Source organism: Hevea brasiliensis, chromosome 12, assembly GCF_030052815.1.
Source record: "Hevea brasiliensis isolate MT/VB/25A 57/8 chromosome 12, ASM3005281v1, whole genome shotgun sequence".
Classification (NCBI taxonomy): domain Eukaryota; kingdom Viridiplantae; phylum Streptophyta; class Magnoliopsida; order Malpighiales; family Euphorbiaceae; genus Hevea; species Hevea brasiliensis.
This window is the reverse complement of record NC_079504.1, coordinates 58,880,137-58,903,701: the sequence shown is the minus strand read 5'-3', so window position 1 is coordinate 58,903,701 and position 23,565 is coordinate 58,880,137.

Genomic DNA, 23,565 nt, shown 5'->3' with positions numbered 1-23,565 from the left:
ATTGAGTCTGAAGCTGCTCCTGAGAAAAATAAATCAGAGAAGACAGAGAAAGAGGGAAAATCAGTAGAACAGAGTTCCAGTGGTCCTACTGGAAAGAGGAAGAACTATGAGGGACACAGCAGAGGTGGTAAGAAGTCTGGTAGGGGAAGACATTCAGGACAGAAACCTCCTCTATCTGGTCAGCAGAGTACCGGAGGTTCCTACCATTCCCGCCAATGTGAAAATTGTGGAAGATATCATAGTGGGATATGCTATAAGGCTATTGGAGTTTGATATAACTGAGGAGGCACAGGACACTTTGCCAAGGACTGCACCAGAAGTCGCAGAGATGGACCACCTCCTACTATCGAAGGGTCGATTGAGCCTGTCACCGTAAGTTCACAACCACCCACAGAGGTAGAGGCAGGGGTAGAGGTAGCCCAAAGAGTGAGCCAAGGTACAATGAAACATTGAGCAAGACAAGGTGCTCGGTCGAGTCTATGCAATGAGACAGAGGGAAGATGCCGAGACATCTGACGTTGTGGCTGGTACCTTCTCAACTTTTAACCAAGATGTGTTTGTGTTATTTGATCCGGGTTCTACCCATTCTTATGTGAGTGCTAGCATCATTGATTGCATTGCTGTTCCATGTACAAAAATGGACTTTGAGGTGCTAGTAACAAGTCCGCTAGGACAGGAGGTCAGGGAAATAAATTTTGATACATTAGTGATTAGTCCTTTAGGATAGGGATTGTGATAATAAGTGAAATTAGTTTTGGAAGAGTTTATCGGCGAAAAGTATTTCCTGACACACCATAAATTATAAAGCTAATTGGCGAGCCTATTTAATGTAAAGCAAGAGGACGTAAAAGTAAGTTACAGTAATAGAATTGCTCTAGATGAAGGAAGAGATGTTACTGTTAGTAATTGTTAATGGATATTGTAATCAGAATAAGTTCGGATATCAGTGAATTCGAAAAGGACAAAGGATAGGAAAGTTTGATCTATTGGGATGTATTGTAGTAACTATGCAATGTTCTTGATTGTTTATATCAGAAATGCTGGATTACAGTACTAACTTGAGATTATTGTGTAGAGCTACGTACTATCTGATAGTACACCTAGATGAGGATAGTTGCCAATGGCATCTGTTTTTGTATAGTTATGCCAGGACATAATTTAATTGTTAGAAATAAGTTTGAAAATCCTACTTAGGGATCTAAAACTCAAAAGTTAGAATATCGAAAGGTTATATTTCGGCACAAAAGAAAGTAAGTTATAAAATATTGACAGATAAAAAGAGTTATGGAAGTAGAGATTTGAACAGTTGATTCATATATAACAAAGAAATATTACTAATGTGAAGAAGACTATGGACCAGAATGGTCAGAGGACCAATGACTAGATGAATGATTCTAACATGACCTCAAGGGTCATTCAAGAAGGAACATGAATTGAAATATTAGACAGGACAATAATAAGAGGAGATTAGTGTTATACAAACAAATTAAACGTTGTATTAGATTGTTAAAAGTCTTATTCAAATTTGAGAAAAAGAAGATTATACGATCGTATAGAAAGGAGAAAATAAACGTATGACTATTGTAAGATGGCTATTGGGTAAAATTTCGTGGACGAAATTATTTAAGGGGGGGAGAATTGTAACACCCCTAAGTTCGGTAGTGCGTTCTGCTGCTCCGGTGACCAGTGTTGTCCGGACAGCTAGGATGCCTAGAACTACACTTCGATATGAGTGAGAAGACATAAAATAATGAAATACAAGAAAAGAAAATATAAGAAAAGCAAAGGAAAAATAATAGCAAAGAAATGTGATCAAGTTAAACGAGCCGGGAACCCTAACGATGGGTGACCGCACCGGGAAGTCACGGCGTGGACCGTTGAGTAGTCCTGGACTGCGGGGAACCCTGGAAAACATTTTTTGGACTTAAATAGACCCTTATTGAAGAATAAATCTCATTAGAAAGATCAAAGAAAAATTAAATAATTAGTACAAAGAAAAGTGAGAAATCGAAAAACAGACAAAACCTGGTGTTACCGAAAAATCGGGAATGCAACCCGAACAGGGGCATTATGGTCAATCGACATCCTGAATTGTCTTTTGACCTAAATGTCCATTAAAAATAAATAATATTACACTTAGAAAATAAAATGCAAAATTAATTTGGTGGTACCTAAAGTAAATAACAAAAATTAAGAGTTTAATGTGGAATAAGTGGAAATTAAACATATTATATGATTTAAAGTAAGTAAGTGGACCACTAAGAATTATAAAATGAATTAAAAACAAGCATAAGTGGGCAGATTGCTCCACTAAAATATCATCTTCAACATTAAAAACCTCCATTGCCGTGAAGGAAAAGCTCCCAAAACCTCCATGGCCGTTTCTCTTCAAGCTTCATGCACTCCTCCATTTCAACTCCAATCACTTAGATAGCTTCATTAAAAATTGTCTACACATCATAAGGAAGAGCTTGATACCAAAATCAAGAAGTTTAATCAAGGTTTGGCAAGTTCCAACCATAAGGTAAGTTTGTATTTTGGAAGATTGCTTTGTTAAACTTTGTGTTCATGTTATGGGTGTTGGTTTTGTGAAGAAAATTTTCAAGTTTGAAGAGTTATTGAGATGTCTATTTTGGACAGCCATGGAGTTATGTATTTGATGAAATATTTGTGCATATATTTGATGAGAAATTATGTTGGTTATGGTGATTTAATGTCCTAGTAAATTATTCCATATGTATATGGTGAATTTTGCACTTGGGATGGAAATTGATGAATTGTATGATACTTTGGTATTGAGGAACATTTTCGGCAGCCTTGGGACTCTTGGATAAATGTATGTGTTCATGAAGGTATTGGCTGTGACACCCCTCACCCGACTACAGTATAGCCGAGCAAAGTGTACTACATTCGGTGCCGGAGCACCCTATCTTATCTTACTTTATTCCTTTCATAATTTGATCTCATTATATTTTAATATTAATTATTTTTCGACGGAGAAACCAGCGGAGTTTCCCCTATTTTATTACTAGTTGACGTATTTTACTATTTACCTGTTTGAAAATTTCAATAATATTTTACAAATAAAATCTCATCAATTATTTTCATAACCATCTCATTCATATATCTCAATTTCATATTCATTTTCATGCATTATCTATATATTTCAAATCTGTCTTCGAATTCATACAATCTCATTCACGCTCAAATCACATAAGTAAAATTTTCAAATTTCTTAAATTTACGTAATTTTATAATTTACATGATATATAAATTAATTACATATGAAAAAGCTAATTTATTAAATTACATTACATTTCTATTAATTACCTGCTCATAATCTACATTATAATATAATATCTAGCATTTTATACTAAATACAAAATATGATCTATATGGGCCCTATCTACATGCATTACTGAGGAGGTGACAACCTTGAATACTTCAGGCACTTCTGCAGATCTGGACTCCAAAAATCTTAGTCAAAGTACCTGCGCGAGGAAACAAATCCATCGCGCTAAGCATTACTGCTTAGTGGTGCAATAATAGAACAAGAAAATAAAATATACAAATAAAGAAAGAACTAAGCATAATTTGAATATTTAAGAATCAATTTAATTTAATACAATGTGTCTAATATTAATTATCTTTTGTTCTCATTTGTTTCGCTTTGGAAGCGTTTAATTCCGAAATTCACAGTAATAATGTACGATATACAGAATTAATAAAAATACTCAATTTATATTCATATGGCAAGAGAAGGTACATTTAAAATATTTAGTTAAGTTATACCTATTTTTGCAACTCTTTTGTCATTTTACTTAACAATTTTTATGTGGTTTGGATCATTTCATAATTGTAACTAATTCTTTTAAAGTCTTATTAACTCATTTATTTGATTTCTAATATTTTTAATTACTAATAGTCTTAATTTAGTACAATAAATTACATCGCCCAAGTAACCTACGACAGTGACTAAATCGATAGCAGTCGTTGGCACCGACACCGCGGTGCCTCGGGCCGTCATACCATGGGACGCAGAACGTCAACCACGTATGCAGTCAGTATGGCTAAAAAGCCATGATAACACATAATCAGGCATAAAAGCCATGAATGTTGGCATAAAGCCATGAATGCAGGCATAAAGTCATGATTACAGGCATAAATCCTTTCGCAGTACTGCTAAAACAATACCCTAATGGCATGCCAAACTATCCAATCTGACACACATGTCTAGGCAATACAAGGGCACATAATATCATTAAATATTAATATGTTGTGTTTTATGACTTCATTATTTCATGATAAATTTCAATTATGATTCATACATTCCTTTCTCATTTATACATTCAAAAATCTACTTATGTAATTACAAATTTTTATATTTCAAGTTGAGTTACTAATATTTTATGAATTCCATTTGTAATGGGCATATGAGCCCTAACTATCTATTTACATCAATTAGATGACTTATTTTTCATGTTTCCAGTAATCCATGAAAATTTCATGGACTTCAAATTTATGCTCTTAATTTCCTTTTAACAATTTTGACTAAGATGCATAGTCCACATTTGTCATACCATTCTAAGCATTTAAGCTTAGAATTGGTTCTAGGTCTTCATCTTAATTTGCTAATTATTTTGATTACTATTCACCTTACTAGTCAACCAAAATGTTGACTTTTTCATACATAATAAATTTATTGAACCTAAGTTCTCAAAGATACCACATTTTGCATTCAAAATTTTTTGGAATTAATCTCCAAATCCATTTCCAAGCTTAGCACTAAGGGGGCAGAAATTTCAGATTTTGTGCCCTAACTTCACTGTTCCATTAGGGACTGTTACATTAAGAATTTGAGAAAATGGTAAACATGAAAGTTGTTCCTTATTTTGTCTAGTTGAATTTCGTTTTTTGAGTCACTCCATTTGGAGTTTTGTAGCTTCAGATATGGTCTAAAAACCACAGCTGGCCGGATTAGAGAACTGCAGTATTTACCAAATCTATAGTACCATGAACAGTGACTGCCACTGCCTTGTTGAATAGGTTCTGGTCATATTTTGGGGTAGGTTTCTTCATGAAAGTTGTTTGTCTATATCTTATCTTGTTTCTGTAAAAATTTCAGGTCAATTGACCCATTCTACAGTGAGTTATGGCCAAATGAACAGTTACTGTTCATTTGGTCATTCTGCAGAAGCTGATTGCAGGGTATCCGGATTGGGGCCAACTTTTGGTCCACTTGCTTTGGTCTTTTGGGCATGGTTTCTTCAGCAAAAATGTGCCATTATAAGTCTAGTTTCATGTCCAATTGGCCAAATACCAATTGAACCTACACAGCCAAAGTTATGGCTGTCTAAGTGGGCTAGAATCACAGCCTCATTGCTGTTGTCCCTAGGCAGCCTACACATTTCACTTTGCCATGCATTAGTTCACTTCAAATTATCATTAACTTGCCTCAAATGGTCACTAATTGACCATTAGATTGTCCATTAATCATTTCATAAGCCAAGTCCACATTTTACTCCCAAAACCCTAGTTCAAATTCATGGTTTACGCAATTTACTTTAGTTAGCTACTAATTCATTATTCTTATGTTTATAAACTTCAAACATGATTTCTAGTTCACTCCAAGTTCATAAAAAATACTCATTCCTATTCCTTCAATAGGGCTGCCAAAATCCATAGTGTATATACACATAATTTTTGTTCATTTAAGTTACAAATTCTTACTCAATTCAAGTTACTAACATGGAAATAAAGAGCTTAAATATATATGTGCACTAACCTCTTTGTAGGGCAGAATTTTCCAAGCTTCAACTTCACTTTCTTTTGTTTTCTTGGCTGCCAAACACTCTAGCAAGGTTGGGTGACAAATTTTTGTGAAGACAACTAGGGCTTTTGGTGGAAGAAAGCTAGGGAAAATCAATCTTGAAAAAGCTTGCAAATAGGTAACAATGGTGGAGGTTCACGGCAAGAGGAAGAAAAAGAAAGAGAAGTCTGATTTTCTTTCCATTTTCCAGCCCATTTTGGCTTTTTAAACACATTTATGCCATGTGTCAACACTTGAGTGGGTAAAGGCACACTAATGACATCATGTGATGTCATAAATTCCCATTTAATTCATTTTTTTTCTTTTCTTTTCTACTCATTTTCAATTCAATTTTTAGTAATATTTATTCATATTTTAGATCATAATAATTATTTAATTAACTGGACAAGTCGGCCAAAAATCGTCTCTGAAGGCGAAATGACCAAAATGCCCTCCGTTTGGCTTAACGGGTCAAAATTGTCTATACCGATTGAAAAATTTTTCTAAATATTTTCTTGGCATTCTAATGCCATAGGAACCTCAATGACCCTTCTCTGGAGTCCCAAAAATTATTTTATGAATTTTTCCCCGGGTCTAGGGCTCCTCGTTGCGAGAACCGCAACTTCCCTCTAGTTACCCATCGCTTGGGCACCGGCTCGTTTAACTTGGTTGTATTTTATTTCTAAAATTTTTCCTAAATTTTTCTTATTAATATTTTAGTTAATTATGGTTCCTGACTTTAGTTTAAATATTTTTCCGGACGTTCTAGCTGTCCGAACCGACACCGGTCACCGGAACAGTAGAATGTACGGAGTTGCTACCGGGAGGGTGTTACAACTCTTCCCCTCTAATTTAAATTTCGTCCTCGAAATTTACTGGGTGTTTTAGGTTCTGAGTTAATTCTTTTACCTTTCTATTACTCCATCTGTCTACTTCTTTTGTATATATGGTACTATTTAGTTTTTTTTTTTTTTTTGAATCTACTATTATACACTTAGGCATATCATAAAGGAAATACTTTACCTCAAATTCACATCTGGGGCTTCTTGTTCCTCTCCGACTTGGGTAACATTTGGAAGTGGTGTTACTATTATACTTGGTCCTTCCACGACCTCTGTCTGGGTCCGTGGTAAATTCTTCTTAGGACAATCTTTCAGACGATGGTCTATGGCCCCACATCTATAAGAGGCTCCAGTCAATCTCCTACATTCACCTTTATGCCACTTGTTACAATGGCCACATTTTCTTGCTAATCCTAGCACACTCACTACTTGTGTTTCTGGTTGATCTCTTGTGGGTCTAGATCTCCTACTTTGATCAGATGTCTGACTTAACTGTTCTCTCGGCCTCTTATTACTAGATTGTCCAAATTTCCTCTTTTGCTGATCACCACTCATCTTTTGTTCCTCTTTATGAACACAGCTAATATATTTCTTTCTGAACTCTATCAGAAAGAATTCCCAAGTTACGTTGGCTGGTGGCACTACCTTGGTTACGACATCCCACCATCGATATGCAGCTTCTTGTAACAATGAAACTGCACACTCCAAACTCTGTTCTGGTGTGCAATGGAGTCTTTGCAAGACTCTTTGATCCTTTCTAACCAATACTCATTTCTTTGAGAATCGTCTTCCTTTCTACCATTGAAATCTCAGACTCCATATTTCCTAATTTTTCCTAGAGGTGATTTCATTGACGGTGGTGGAATAACCCAGATCATCTGTCCAAAGAATTCAGTCATCTGCTCAAACAAGGCCTGTTGGGGTTGTACAGGCACCTCTTGCACTGGTGGAGCAGGATCTCCCTGATTTCCAATATCACTCCCAGTCAGGATACGACTTACTACTTCTTCTTCTACTGCCCTCTGCGATTCTGAGTCCATACCTTAACCTAAAATAACCAAGAAAATAGATCTGCACTAGTGTCACCTCAACTCATATAAATGCAAAGCATGTTATGCACACAATTTTATTCTATCTATCTATGCCTAGGAACGCCTAAACCGCGCTCTGATACCAATAAATGCAACACCCCTCACCCGACTACAGTATAGCGAGCAAAGTGTACTACATTCGGTGCCGGAGCACCCTATCTTATCTTACTTTATTCCTTTCATAATTTGATCTCATTATATTTTAATATTAATTATTTTTCGACGGAGAAACCAGCGGAGTTTCTCCTATTTTATTACCAGTTGACGTATTTTACTATTTACCTATTTGAAAATTTCAATAATATTTTACAAATAAAATCTCATCAATTATTTTCATAACCATCTCATTCATATATCTCAATTTCATATTCATTTCCATGCATTATCTATATATTTCAAATCTGTCTTCGAATTCATACAATCTCATTCATGCTCAAATCACATAAGTAAAATTTTCAAATTTCTTTAATTTACATAATTTCATAATTTACATGATATATAAATTAATTACATATGAAAAAGCTAATTTATTAAATTACATTACATTTCTATTAATTACCTGCTCATAATCTACATTATAATACAATATCTAGCATTTTATACTAAATACAAAATATGATCTATATGGGCCCTATCTACATGCATTACTGAGGAGGTGACAACCTTGAATACTTCAGGCACTTCTACAGATTTGGACTCCAAAAATCTTAGTAAAAGTACCTGCGCGAGGAAACAAATCCATCGAGCTAAGCATTGCTGCTTAGTGGTGCAATAATAGAACAAGAAAATAAAATATACAAATAAAGAAAGAACGAAGCATAATTTGAATATTTAAGAATCAATTTAATTTAATACAATGTGTCTAATATTAATTATCTTTTGTTCTCATTTGTTTCGCTTTGGAAGCGTTTAATTCCGAAATTCACAGTAATAATGTATGATATACAGAATTAATAAAAATACTCAATTTATATTCATATGGCAAGAGAAGGTACATTTAAAATATTTAGTTAAGTTATACCTATTTTTGCAACTCTTTTGTCATTTTACTTAACAATTTTTATGTGGTTTGGATCATTTCATAATTGTAACTAATTCTTTTAAAGTCTTATTAACTCATTTATTTGATTTCTAATATTTTTAATTACTAATAGTCTTAATTTAGTACAATAAATTACACTGCCCAAGTAACCTACGACAGGCTGACTAAACTGGATAGTGGGTCGTTGGCACTGGACACCGCGGTGCCTCGGGCCATCATACCATGGGACGCAGAACGCCAACCACGTATGCAGTCAGTATGGCTAAAAAGCCATGATAACACATAATCAGGCATAAAAGCCATGAATGTTGGCATAAAGCCATGAATGCAGGCATAAAGTCATGATTACAGGCATAAATCCTTTCGCAGTACTGCTAAAACAATACCCTAATGGCATGCCAAACTATCCAATCTGACACACATGTCTAGGCAATACAAGGGCACATAATATCATTAAATATTAATATGTTGTGTTTTATGACTTCATTATTTCATGATAAATTTCAATTATGATTCATACATTCCTTTCTCATTTATACATTCAAAAATCTACTTATGTAATTACAAATTTTTATATTTCAAGTTGAGTTACTAATATTTTATGAATTCCATTTGTAATGGGCATATGAGCCCTAACTATCTATTTACATCAATTAGATGACTTATTTTTCATGTTTCCAGTAATCCATGAAAATTTCATGGACTTCAAATTTATGCTCTTAATTTCCTTTTAACAATTTTGACTAAGATGCATAGTCCACATTTGTCATACCATTCTAAGCATTTAAGCTTAGAATTGGTTCTAGGTCTTCATCTTAATTTGCTAATTATTTTGATTACTATTCACCTTACTAGTCAACCAAAATGTTGACTTTTTCATACATAATAAATTTATTGAACCTAAGTTCTCAAAGATACCACATTTTGCATTCAAAATTTTTTGGAATTAATCTCCAAATCCATTTCCAAGCTTAGCACTAAGGGGGCAGAAATTTCAGATTTTGTGCCCTAACTTCACTGTTCCATTAGGGACTGTTACATTAAGAATTTGAGAAAATGGTAAACATGAAAGTTGTTCTTTATTTTGTCTAGTTGAATGTATTTTTTTGAATCACTCCATTTGGAGTTTTGTAGCTCCAGATATGGTCCAAAAACCATAGCTGGCCGGATTAGAGAACTGCAGAATTTACCAAATCTATAGTACCATGAACAGTGACTGCCACTGCCTTGTTGAATAGGTTCTGCTCATATTTTGGGGTAGTTTTCTTCATGAAAGTTGTTTTTCTATGTCTTATCTTGTTTCTGTAAAAAGTTCAGGTCAATTGACCCATTCTACAGTGAGTTATGGCCAAATGAACAGTTACTGTTCATTTGGTCATTCTGCAGAAGCTCATTGCAGGGTATCCGGATTGGGGCCAACTTTTGGTCCACTTGCTTTGGTCTTTTGGGCATGGTTTCTTCAGCAAAAATGTGCCATTGTAAGTCTAGTTTCATGTCCAATTGGCCAAATACCAATTGGACCTACACAGCCAAAGTTATGGCTGTCTAAGTGGGCTAGAGTGACAGCCTCATTGCTGCTGTCACTAGGCAGCCTACACATTTCACTTTGCCATGCATTAGTTCACTTCAAATTATGATTAACTTGCCTCAAATGGTCACTAATTGACCATTAGATTGTCCATTAATCATTTCATAAGCCAAGTCCACATTTTACTCCCAAAACCCTAGTTCAAATTCATGGTTTACGCAATTTACTTTAGTTAGCTACTAATTCATTATTCTTATGTTTATAAACTTCAAACATGATTTCTAGTTCACTCAAAATTCATCAAAAATACTCATTCCTATTCCTTCAATAGGGCTGCCGAAATCCACAGTGTATATACACATAATTTTTGTTCATTTAAGTTACAAATTCTTACTCAATTCAAGTTACTAACATGGAAATAAAGAGCTTAAATATATATGTGCACTAACCTCTTTGTAGGGCAGAATTTTCCAAGCTTCAACTTCACTTTCTTTTGTTTTCTTGCCTGCCAAACACTCTAGCAAGGTTGGGTGACAAATTTTAGTGAAGACAACTAGGGCTTTTGGTGGAAGAAAGCTAGGGAAAATCAAGCTTGAAAAAGCTTGCAAATAGGTAACAATGGTGGAGGTTCACGGCAAGAGGAAGAAAAAGAAAGAGAAGTCTGATTTTCTTTCCATTTTCCAGCCCATTTTGGCTTTTTAAACACATTTATGCCATGTGTCAACACTTGAGTGGGTAAAGGCACACTAATGACATCATGTGATGTCATAAATTCCCATTTAATTCATTTTTTTTCTTTTCTTTTCTACTCATTTTCAATTCAATTTTTAGTAATATTTATTCATATTTTAGATCATAATAATTATTTACTTAACTGGACAAGTCGGCCAAAAATCGTCTCTGAAGGCGAAATGACCAAAATGCCCTCCGTTTGGCTTAACGGGTCAAAATTGTCTGTACCGATTGAAAAATTTTTCTAAATATTTTCTTGGCATTCTAATGCCATAGGAACCTCAATGACCCTTCTCTGGAGTCCCAAAAATTATTTTATGAATTTTTACCCGGGTCTAGGGCTCCTCGTTGCGATAACCGCAACTTCCTCCGTTACCCATCGCTGGGCACCGCTGCTTTAACTTGGTTGTATTTTATTTCTAAAATTTTTCCTAAATTTTTCTTATTAATATTTGAGTTAATTATGGTTCCTGACTTTAGTTTAAATATTTTTCCGGACGTTCTAGCTGTCCGGACTGACACCGGTCACCGGAACAGTAGAATGTACGGAGTTGCTATCGGGAGGGTGTTACATTGGCAGAATATTGACATTGAGGATTGATAGATATGTATATAGAGTGATTGTGTAAAGTGTATGTAAGAATTTGTAATGTTAGGTGTATATGTGATTGTACTTAGACTTTGTAAATGTGAGTTTTAATTAGTGTATTAAGGATGTTTGTAATCTGCCAAAGTGATGTTAATGTAAAGTGGAATATGGTTTTGGTAATGAACCAAAACAGAATTGGTAAGGGAAGTGGACATATAGTAATGTAAGTGTGTAATTGAGGTATGTTTAAGCAAGGTAATTAAGGGCAGTATGCATGTTAGCCTATAACTTTAAATGTGTAACTTCAATTGGTATGAGACCAATTGGAGGTGAAACTAGGCACAAAATGTGCCAACTTTCATTGAGAAAGCATACCAAAATTCTGCTTGCAAGGTGACATGAAAAATGACCAATTCGGATTAAGTGCAATTGAAACCTGAAAACTGACCAATTGGGCAGCAGTTAGTGTTTAGGCCATAACTCACTCAAAACAGGTCCAATTGACCTGAAATTTTAACCATGAATAGTTAAGACCCATACCTACAAGTCTTATGCAGACACCAAAGCCCAAAAAAGACCAGAAGTAAGTCAAAAAGCTTGCACAAGTTCGGGTCCAAAAACTGGCCGAACCAAAGTTGACCAAATTGACCTAATTTGATGCCATTTGACCAGCAACAGTAAAATGACCATAACTTGGTCTACATAACTCGGATTGACCTAAACTTTTTCCCCGCGTTCCATAAGACATAGATCTACAAGTTTGTAGTTTTGACCAAAACCTGAAAACCGAGGGAAATAGGTCGTCCGGCTAGGTCAAACTAGTATCCCGGAATACAGCAAGTTGCATTAAAATGCACTAAACAAGGAAATGAGTTTGGTAAAATGTACCAACCCTAAAACCCTATCGAGTGTGACATATTAATGACACTAAAACCTAATTTACCTAAAACGCATCGAGAGTCGGTATATTAGGTGATTGAGCAAATAATAGCCTTCAGTGAATTACTTATCGAACATTATCGTTAGAGACACTTTAATTTAGTACTGAAACACTTCAAATTGTGTTTCTCAGTTAGCAAAGACTCAGGAAAAGGGAAGGAAACACTAAGTCCAGACCAGGAGACAATTATCAGAGGTTTGTGCACAACTAGCTTTCAACTGATTTTACTCTGAATAAGATTTCATATGATTAATTGTATGTTATTGATTTAAATTGTGTTTGTGCACAACAGTTATTTCTTTTGAATTTTTCAATTGAAATAAATTATGACTATTTGTATATTATTGTTTTCAATTATGGAAATGTGTTTGAATGGATACTTATTGCTTGAAAAGCATTATAAATAGTTTGAAACTTTGGAAAAATTGATTTAGTGTGATTTGTGAAAATTTGAAGTTAATTATGAATTGTGTTGCCATTTTGTGAATGAATTTATGACTTTAGAAATTTATTGGATTCTCACGAATCATTTGAATAAAATGTTTGGAATTGATTTTATGTTCACACTTAGCATGACAGTATCATATCATTCCTTCTCCATTTATGGGGTTGTGATCGTTTATTTTCCTTCTCCAGTTATGGAGTCGTGATCGTTTATTTTTCTCCCTCTCTGGTTTACCAGTTGAGGTGATCGGATGAGTACTCATTATATAGCTAGCTCCCTTCCTCATTGATTTCTATTAGTGGGGTTGTGATTGCTTTGTCGTGGTGTACAATGCGGCATTGATCGGAAATTTGTGTCATGGCTTAAGTTGTGAATGAATTGGCAACACTGTATTCTTAACTTATTTGACTAAATTGTGTTGTTATGCGATTTGAAAAATTTGTGAAATGAAGTTAAACTCTTATTGACATTTACTGTCTTTCGAATTTAACTATATTTTGATTATTGAGATTTATTGTAATATTGTGTTAAATTCCTTATGACAGTATTGTCTTGAATTTAACTATGGTTTTTAAGTATCCACTATTTATTTGAATTATAAATTGTGATTTAAATTTGTATTTAGTTAATGTTGTGCACCACTGAGACATTGTCTTAGCAATAGCTTTTTATTGCTGTCGCAGGTAGACAGACAGACAGTGCAGCAGACTAGGCTGCTAGTACCTCGAGCGAGAGACTACCGGGTATAATGAGTATACCAATAGTTTGTATTTTGTAATGTAATGTATGTTCACTGTATGTACATATTGTTGTTGTCACACCCTACCCCTCTGTAAGGCATAACATGATCCCGTAGTATACCTAATGAATTATCAACTCCGTCTACTGAAAACCCATTAAATACACTACAAGGGATTTTCAAAACTTTTCTTACTTCTTTTACAGTGGTGAGCACTATTTACAGGTGTTAAAAACCTTTTTGAACTGAAGTGATAAAACTGACACATTTGACTTAATTGGAGTTTCTGTAAAAATTTTGGCAGAGTGCCATCTGTATTTTGGATAAAACAGTTCTTCAGAAAACCTGTAAAAAGCACTTCAATATGTATTTGCAAATCTCAGCTCCAATATATTTCTCAACACAACATATTTCTCAATTCAAATCCATAGTGATTTTTCAAAGACTGAGATACAAGAAATATAATACAAAACTATTTAAGTAAATGAAATCTCAGATTTACATTCACGATAATTTACATTTAATTACATACCAAAATATTTTACAAGAGTTTCTATACAACTGCTCAAATAATTTACATACATATTATTACATGCTTACATCAAAACCTATGTACATGGGTATATCTATGATATACCTGAAGCTGATCTGAATGTATCCTCAAAGCAACTTAATCACTGCTCTATGCTCTGCTTACTCATGACAAAGATACAAAGCTATCGCTGAGTGGTGAACTCAGTGGTGCACAACTATAATTTAAAACATAGTACAATATACATTGACAAATTTTACAGTAAATAATTTGAGAATCTATCAAATTTCACAACTCAAAATATTCATTGCCAATAATGTAAATCATTTGTATAAATAACTTGGAGCACAAAATTCAATTTATCAAATCTTGACTATCCATTTAAGTAATTCCAACAAAATCAATTACACACAAACCATAATTGAAATCACCATTCCTTACCATTCAAAAGCCATTCTGTATCTCAAAATCATTTTGTATCTCAAAAATCATTCTGTATCTCAAAAGTCATTATGCATCTCAAAAACCATGTTGTATCTCAAAAATCAATCTTTATCTCACTAACTATGCAAGACTAATCCGAAAGGGCCATATTCGATGTGATTCTAACTCCCTATGGTCGGGGAGGTCGAATCTGATTCTAACTCCCTATGGTCGGGGAGGTCGAATCATCGTGCACAGTACCATCACAATAATGAATCTTCCGCAAGGGCCATAACGATAAAATAAACTTAGATCTAACCTCAAATCAGAGGAAAATCTAAGCCCGTGCACGTACCATGGTAATCAAAACACAACTCACTCCATTGTCTTCTCAACAAATGAGAGAGACGGGTAATAACCTAGTCAAGCATCTATAGTGAGATATAAAACAATATCACAATCCTTTTAGCGAGCATAAATCACAATATAATTCGATTCAAAGTCAATTCCAATATCCAATAATTTTTATGCTCATCACAATTCAAATAATAAAGTTTTCATTTTTTCCATGAATATTACCATCACAATTCAAAACATATTCTATCACAATTTTCCAAAACATAATTTACTTAATCCATAACAATGCTTAGTACTTATGGAAATACCATTTCACAAAGCCAAATTCATACATACAATAACAATTTTCAATAATCATGGAATTAAATCCAATGCTTGTTAAACATAATTCATAAGAAAATATATCATTTAATAATATGAAATATTCAAAACAAAATCAATTAAAAACTAGTTGTGCACAAACCTCTGATGACTGTCTACCTGATCCGACTCGGTGTTTCCTTCCTTTTCTTTGAGTCCTTGTTAATCGAGAAACACAATTTGAAGTGTTTCATGCTAAATTAAACTGTCTCTATCGATGGTGTCCGTAAATAATGCAATCGAACTCAATTATTCACTTAATCACCTAATATACCGACCCTCATTGCGTTTTAGGTAAATTAGGTTTTAGTGTCGTTAATATGTCACATTTGATAGGGTTTTAGGTTTGGTATGTTTTACCAAAGTCATTTCCTTTAGTGCATTTTAATGCAAATTGTCGATTCTAACACTGGTTTGACCTAACCGACGATCTAGTTCCTCGGTTTTCGGGTCTCGGTCGAAACTACAAACTTGTAGATCTAGGTCTTATTGCACGCGGTGCAAAATTTCAGGTCAATCCGAGTTAAGTAGACCAAGTTATGGTCATTACACTATTGCTGGTCAAGTGGTACCATTTTAGGTCAATTTTAGGTCAAATTGGTCAATTCTGGTTCGGCCAGTTTTTGGACCCGAACTTGTGCAAGTTGTTTGACTTGCTTATGGTCATTTCTGGGCTTTGGTGTCTTCATAAGACTTGTAGGTATGGGTCTTAACTATTCTTGGTCAAAATTTCAGGTCAATTGGATCAGGTTTGAGTGAGTTATGGCCTAAACACTCACTGCTGCCTAATTGGTCATTTTTCAGGTCCTAATTGCACCTAATCCGAATTGGTCATTTTTTTAGGTCACCTTGTAAGCAGAATTTTAGCATGGTTTCTCAATGAAAGTTGGCACATTTTGTGCCTAGTTTCACCTCAAATTGGTCTCATACCAATTGAGGTTACACATTCAAGGTTATAGGCTAAAATATACACTGCCCTCAATATGCATTTCACACCCCAACTTCAAACACACACTTACCTTTGCCATTTGTTTACTTACCTACCAAACTGTTTTGGCACATTACCAAAAGCATTTTCTACATTACATTAGCATTATTTTGGGCAGATTCCAATCACCCTCAACACACCAAATATCATTCACAATTACAATTTCTAAGTACCATTACAAACACACCTAAACATTACAAACTTTACATACACTTTACAATGTTAATTTACATACATATCATCAATCCTTCTAGGTCAATATTCTGCCCACACTTCCTTCAATATATACCATTACTCAAGTGTCCACAAGCTGCCACAAACCATTCTTCAACATCACATTGCCGTCCCACATACCAATTCCCATCAAAGTGCATAATTCACCATATAAACATGAAATAATTCACTAAGTTACTAAATCACCATGATTAACATTATTTCTCATCAATTATATGCACAAATACCTCATCAAAAACGTGACTCATGGCTGTCCAAAATGAAGACAACAATAACCCTTCAAACTCAAAATTTTCCTTCACCAATCTAACACCCATAACATGAACATAAACTTTAACAAAGAATTTCTCAAAAATGCAAACTTACCTTTAATTGTAACTTGCTAAACCTTCACCAAACTTCTCAAATTTGGTATCAATCTCTTCCTTATGATGTGTAGACAAAGTTTAATGAAGAACCCTAGGTGATTTGGGGTTGAAATGAGGGATTAGGTGAGCTTGGAGAAAACGTTAATGGTGTTTCCTCTCACTTTCATTCACGGCTAGTTTTATGGAAATGGAGAAGATGAAGTATCTAGCTGCATATTAAGTGTACACATGTCCCACTATGTGTTTAATTAATTCCCTTAGTGGTCCACTTAGTCACTTAATCATATAATAAGCTAAATTCCCACTTATTCCACATTTAACCTTTAATTTCTACTATTTACTTTAGGTACCACCAATTTAATTTTTCATTTTATTTTCTAAGTGTAATATTATTTATTTTTAGTGGAAATTTAGGTCAAAAGACAATTCGGGGTGTCAAATGACCATAATGCCCCTGTTCGGGTTACGTTCCCGATTTTTCGGTAACACCGTATTTTGCCTGTTTTTCGATTTCTCACTTTTCTTTGTACCAATTATTTAATTTTTCTTTGATCTTTCTAATGATATTTATTCTTCAATAAGGTTCTATTTATGTCCTAAAAATGTTTTCTAGGGTTCCCCGCAGTCCAGGGCCAGTCAACGGTCCACGCCGTGACTTCCCGGTGCGGTCACCCATCGCTAGGTTTCCCGGCTCGCTTAACTTGATCACATTTCTTTGCTATTATTTTTCCTTTGTTTTTCTTGTATTTTCTTTTCTTGTATTTCATTATTTTATGTCTCCTCACTCATATTGAGGTACGGTTCTAGGCATCCTAGCTGTCCGGACAACACTGGTCACCGGAGCAGCAGAACGCACTACCGAACTTTGGGGTGTTACAATTCTCCCCCCCTTAAATAAATTTCGTCTCGAAATTTTACCTGGCATTAGTCTCTGAACAGCTGTGGGTGCTGTCTCCTCATATCCTCTTCACGTTCCCAAGTTGCTTCCTCGGCCCGAATGATGGTTCCACAAAGACTTTAACCAGTGGGTATCTGCTTTGTTCCTCAGCTGCTTCACCTCATAAGCCAGAATTTTTATGGGTTCTTCCTCATATGAGAGGTCTGGATTTACTTCAATCTCTTCAACTGATAGTACATGAGATGGGTCTGATCTGTACCTCCTTAACATGGACACATGGAAGACATTGTGTATCCTTGCTAACTCTGGAGGTAATGCCAACCGATATGCCAAAGGACCCACTCTTTCCAAAACCTCATATGATCCGATGAAACGAGGACTCAGTTTCCCCTTTTTGCCAAATCTTACATTCCTCTTCCAAGGAAAAACTTTGAGGAATACTTTATCACCCACTGCATATCCAATATCTCTTCTCTTCAGATCAACATAAGACTTCTGACGGTCTGATGCAGCCTTGAGTCTATCTCTGATCAATTTGATCTTTTCCTATGTCTGCTGAACAATTTCTGGCCCAATCACCTTTCTTTCCTCTACTTCATCCCAACATAGGGGAGTTCTGCACTTTCTGCCATACAAAGCTTCATATGGAGGCATCCCAATGCTTGATTGGTAGCTGTTGTTATAAGCAAACTCAATCAAAGGCAAGTGTGTATCCCAACTACCTTCAAATTCAATCACACAAGCCCGTAGCATATCCTCCAATATCTGAATAACTCTTTCAGGTTGGCCATCTGTCTGTGGGTGGAATGCTGTGCTGAAGTTCAATCTAGTTCCTAGGGCTCTCTGAAGACTACCCCAGAATCTAGAAGTGAACAAAGGATCTCTATAAGATATAATCGATACTGGCACTCCATGCAATTTTACAATTTCATATATGTACAATCTGGCCAATCTCTCCAACTATAGTCCATTTAGAATGGCAAAAAGTGAGTAGACTTGGTTAGTCTATCAATTATAACCCATACTGCATCATGACTATCCTGTGTCCTCGGAAATCTCATCACAAAATCTATAGTTATCTGTTCCCTTACAATGTTTCATAGGGTGTCACTTGTATGCTAGCTTGACACTTATTAATGTATACAAATTCTGTTAGTGGGATGTATCTATCCCATCTCCCCTCGGATTCAAGGACAGAAGTTCTCAGTATATTCTCGAGGGTTTATTACATTTTACAGGTTATTATTATCATTTCATTTCATTATTTACAGAAATCCAATGAGTTTCAAAATTTACCTGAATCACTTGTTTCGACTGTCCATCCATCTGAGGATGATAAGTCGTACTGATATCTCTAAGCCTATAGCAATTACTGTGGTACAGGTAATTCACATTAATATAACTGAGTCACTGACTCTAGCTACCTTACAAGTGTAGTCTTTCGATAGGCTAGTTCTGAAGTTTTAAATTTCTGACTACAATTTTCACATTTATTTTCAGTACTAGTACTCTATTCGGGTGCAACTGTATCAATTTATAGATTACTTACAAATATTATTACTTTATTGTACCACGAGGAAGCACGTAGCTCTACACAATAATCCCGTGTCGGTACTGTAATCTGCAGCTTACAATACAAACATTGAGAACATTATATAGTCACTACATTATAACCTCATGGACTAGGTTTCCTAACATCTTATCTTTCTCGAATCCACTAATATCCTAAACCGGTTCTGATTACAATATCCCAATTCTTTTAGTTAACAATTCTTCCAAAATTAGTGTCAATCATACTTGTTATTGTAGTTTTGATCCTAAAAGACTAGTCACTAACGCATCAAATTTATTCTCCTGTAAGGGAATAGCAACAGAACATATAGTTTTGACACTAACACACAATTAAGTAGTGCTGGGATCAAATAATAACTAATTGTTTCTTTCAAAAATTAAGAACTTACCAGACTACATCCAAGTTTCGCTCTTTCTCCTTGGCGCATAGTGGACGCTCTGACTGGTGTGCTACCATATTCGGGTTGATTCACTGTGTTATAGTGGTGAGGAGTACCAACTCTATTTCTATCTTGACTCTGACTGACGGTCTGTGAAATCCAGAGAGCAGATCGAGGTGGTTTAGTACAATCTTTAGCAAAGTGTCCAAGTTTTCCACAATTGTAGCAGGCTCCAGACGCCTTATAGCATATCCCACCATGATATCTTCTACAAGTTTCACATTGGCGGGAAGGGTAGGAACTTCTAGTTGTTCGACGACTGGACCTTGATGGTCTCTGTCTTACTGATCCACCTCTATCATATCCCTGAGCTCGGGGTTCCTCAAATTCTTTTCTCTTTCTCAAATTACTGCTTGAGCTCTGACCCATAGGTTTCTCCCTCTTTTCCATTTCACACTGCCCTCGTGGGGGTTGGGTGCAGATTGGGTTTGGTGTGATTATCAGCCATTTGTTGGAAGAAAGTGGCCATTTGCTGGGCCATTTGTGCAGTAATTTGTACTGGTAAAACTGGTACAGTTGGGCCTTCGACACTTTGTGGAGCTGGGGCCTCAACTTGTACTTCTGCCATCACAGACTGTTCTATTATCTCATTCTTCTCTTCCATTTTTCTCACAGAATTTTCTATTCCTGTACAACCAACACAAGGAGATTCCTCTCCATTAGTTCACATTTATGATGTAAATGTACTATATGTATCAAACATTTGAGCAGTTGTAGTTACCGACAAAAAGATTTCAAATTCACAGTTCGAAATTCACTTTAAAACCATTGCTCTGATACCACTAAAACATGTCACACCCTACCCCTCTGTAAGGCATAACATGATCCCGTAGTATACCTAATGAATTACCAACTCCGTCTACTGATAACCCATTAAATACACTACAAGGGATTTTCAAAACTTTTCTTACTTCTTTTACAGTGGTGAGCACTATTTACAGGTGTTAAAAACCTTTTTGAACTGAAGTGATAAAACTGACACATTTGACTTAATTGGAGTTTCTGTAAAAATTTTGGCAGAGTGCCATCTGTATTTTGGATAAAACAGTTCTTCAGAAAACCTGTAAAAAGCACTTCAATATGTATTTGCAAATCTCAACTCCAATATATTTCTCAACACAACATATTTCTCAATTCAAATCCATAGTGATTTTTCAAAGACTGAGATACAAGAAATATAATACAAAACTATTTAAGTAAATGAAATCTCAGATTTACATTCACGATAATTTACATTTAATTACATACCAAAATATTTTACAAGAGTTTCTATACAACTGCTCAAATAATTTACATACATATTATTACATGCTTACATCAAAACCTATGTACATGGGTATATCTATGATATACCTGGAGCTGATCTGAATGTATCCTCAAAGCAACTTAATCACTGCTCTATGCTCTGCTTACCTGCGACAGCATACAAAGCTATCGCTGAGTGGTGAACTCAGTGGTGCACAACTATAATTTAAAACATAGTACAATATTTATTGACAAATTTTACAGTAAATAATTTGAGAATCTGAATACTGATCAAATTTCACAACTCAAAATATTCATTGCCAATAATGTAAATCATTTGTATAAATAACTTGGAGCACAAAATTCAATTTATCAAATCTTGACTATCCATTTAAGTAATTCCAACAAAATCAATTACACACAAACCATAATTGAAATCACCATTCCTTACCATTCAAAAGCCATTCTGTATCTCAAAATCATTTTGTATCTCAAAAATCAATCTTTATCTCAAAAGTCATTATGTATCTCAAAAATCAATCTTTATCTCACTATATATGCAAGACTAATCCGAAAGGGCCATATTCGATGTGATTCTAACTCCCTATGGTCGGGGAGGTCGAATCTGATTCTAACTCCCTATGGTCGGGGAGGTCGAATCATCGTGCACAGTACCATCACAATAATGAATCTTCCGCAAGGGCCATAACGATAAAATAAACTTAGATCTAACCTCAAATCAGAGGAAAATCTAAGCCTGTGCACGTACCATGGTAATCAAAACACAACTCACTCCATTGTCTTCTCAACAAATGAGAGAGACGGGTAATAACCTAGTCAAGCATCTATAGTGAGATATAAAATAATATCACAATCCTTTTAGCGAGCATAAATCACAATATAATTCGATTCAAAGTCAATTCCAATATCCAATAATTTTTATGCTCATCACAATTCAAATAATAAAGTTTTCATTTTTTCCATGAATATTACCATCACAATTCAAAACATATTCTATCACAATTTTCCAAAACATAATTTACTTAATCCATAACAATGCTTAGTACTTATGGAAATACCATTTCACAAAGCCAAATTCATACATACAATAACAATTTTCAATAATCATGGAATTAAATCCAATGCTTGTTAAACATAATTCATAAGAAAATATATCATTTAATAATATGAAATATTCAAAACAAAATCAATTAAAAACTAGTTGTGCACAAACCTCTGATGACTGTCTCCCTGATCTGGACTCAGTGTTTCCTTCCCTTTTGCTGAGTCCTTGTTAACTGAGAAACACAATTTGAAGTGTTTCAGTGCTAAATTAAACTGTCTCTATCGATGGTGTCTGGTAAATAATGCACTGAACTCAATTATTCACTTAATCACCTAATATACCGACCCTCATTGCGTTTTAGGTAAATTAGGTTTTAGTGTCGTTAATATGTCACATTTGATAGGGTTTTAGGTTTGGTATGTTTTACCAAAGTCATTTCCTTGCTTAGTGCATTTTAATGCAAATTGCTGGATTCCGGAACACTGGTTTGACCTAACCGGACGATCTAGTTCCCTCGGTTTTCGGGTCTCGGTCGAAACTACAAACTTGTAGATCTAGGTCTTATTGCACGCGGTGCAAAATTTCAGGTCAATCCGAGTTAAGTAGACCAAGTTATGGTCATTACACTATTGCTGGTCAAGTGGTACCATTTTAGGTCAATTTTAGGTCAAATTGGTCAATTCTGGTTCGGCCAGTTTTTGGACCCGAACTTGTGCAAGTTGTTTGACTTGCTTATGGTCATTTCTGGGCTTTGGTGTCTTCATAAGACTTGTAGGTATGGGTCTTAACTATTCTTGGTCAAAATTTCAGGTCAATTGGACCAGGTTTGAGTGAGTTATGGCCTAAACACTCACTGCTGCCCAATTGGTCATTTTTCAGGTCCTAATTGCACCTAATCCGAATTGGTCATTTTTTTAGGTCACATTGTAAGCAGAATTTTAGCATGGTTTCTCAATTAAAGTTGGCACATTTTGTGCCTAGTTTCACTTCAAATTGGTCTCATACCAATTGAGGTTACACATTCAAGGTTATAGGCTAAAATATACACTGCCCTCAATATGCATTTCACACCCCAACTTCAAACACACACTTACCTTTGCCATTTGTTTACTTACCTACCAAACTGTTTTGGCACATTACCAAAAGCATTTTCTACATTACATTAGCATTATTTTGGGCAGATTCCAATCACCCTCAACACACCAAATATCATTCACAATTACAATTTCTAAGTACCATTACAAACACACCTAAACATTACAAACTTTACATACACTTTACAATGTTAATTTACATACATATCATCAATCCTTCTAGGTCAATAT